This window comes from Sander lucioperca, chromosome 4 (assembly GCF_008315115.2).
Source record: "Sander lucioperca isolate FBNREF2018 chromosome 4, SLUC_FBN_1.2, whole genome shotgun sequence".
In the NCBI taxonomy this organism is placed as follows: Eukaryota; Metazoa; Chordata; class Actinopteri; order Perciformes; family Percidae; genus Sander; species Sander lucioperca.
In genome coordinates, this window is record NC_050176.1 from 10,049,568 (window position 1) to 10,050,357 (window position 790).

A 790-nucleotide genomic window follows, 5' to 3' on the forward strand; every position below is an offset into this window, starting at 1 on the left:
GGAGGCCAGGGCAATGCCATCCAGAGTAATTATATCTTCGGCTAATGAGGTTCGTAGGTGTTTCGGGCCCAGCACAATAACTTCAGTTTTGTTTGAGTTTAACATCAGTAAATTGTAGGCCATCCATGATTTTATATCTTTAATGCATGCTTGAAGTTTAGCTAACTGACTGGTTTCGTCTGGCTTAATTGACAGATATAATTGGGTGTCATCCACATAACAGTGAAAGTTAATTGAGTGTTTCCTAATAATATTGCCTAGAGGAAGCATATATAAGGAGAATAGAGTTGGTCCAAGCACTGAGCCTTGAGGAACGCCATGGCTAATTTTAGCGTAATTGGAGGGTTTATTGTTAACATTAACAAATTGCGATCGATCAGAGAAGTAGGACTTAAACCAGCTTAGTGCGATTCCTTTAATGCCAACTAAATGTTCCAATCTCTGTAACAGGATGGTATGGTCAATAGTATCAAATGCAGCACTAAGATCTAATAGACAAGTACGGAGACAAGTCCTTTGTCTGAAGCACTTAGAAGGTCGTTAGTAATTTTCACCAGTGCTGTCTCTGTGCTATGATGCTTTCTAAATCCTGACTGAAATATATTAATTTAATTTAATGTAATCTTTATTTCCTTTATAGGCAGAAAATGACTATATTCCAAATATATCTGTGTAACATGTTTCTGCAGTGTTCATTAGTAGCCTACTGCAGTTTTGATGTTTGTGAATGTGAATGGCTTCCGCCACCAGGTGGTGCCGTTAAGTAAATCTAATGGGAAGGGCGGTGCTT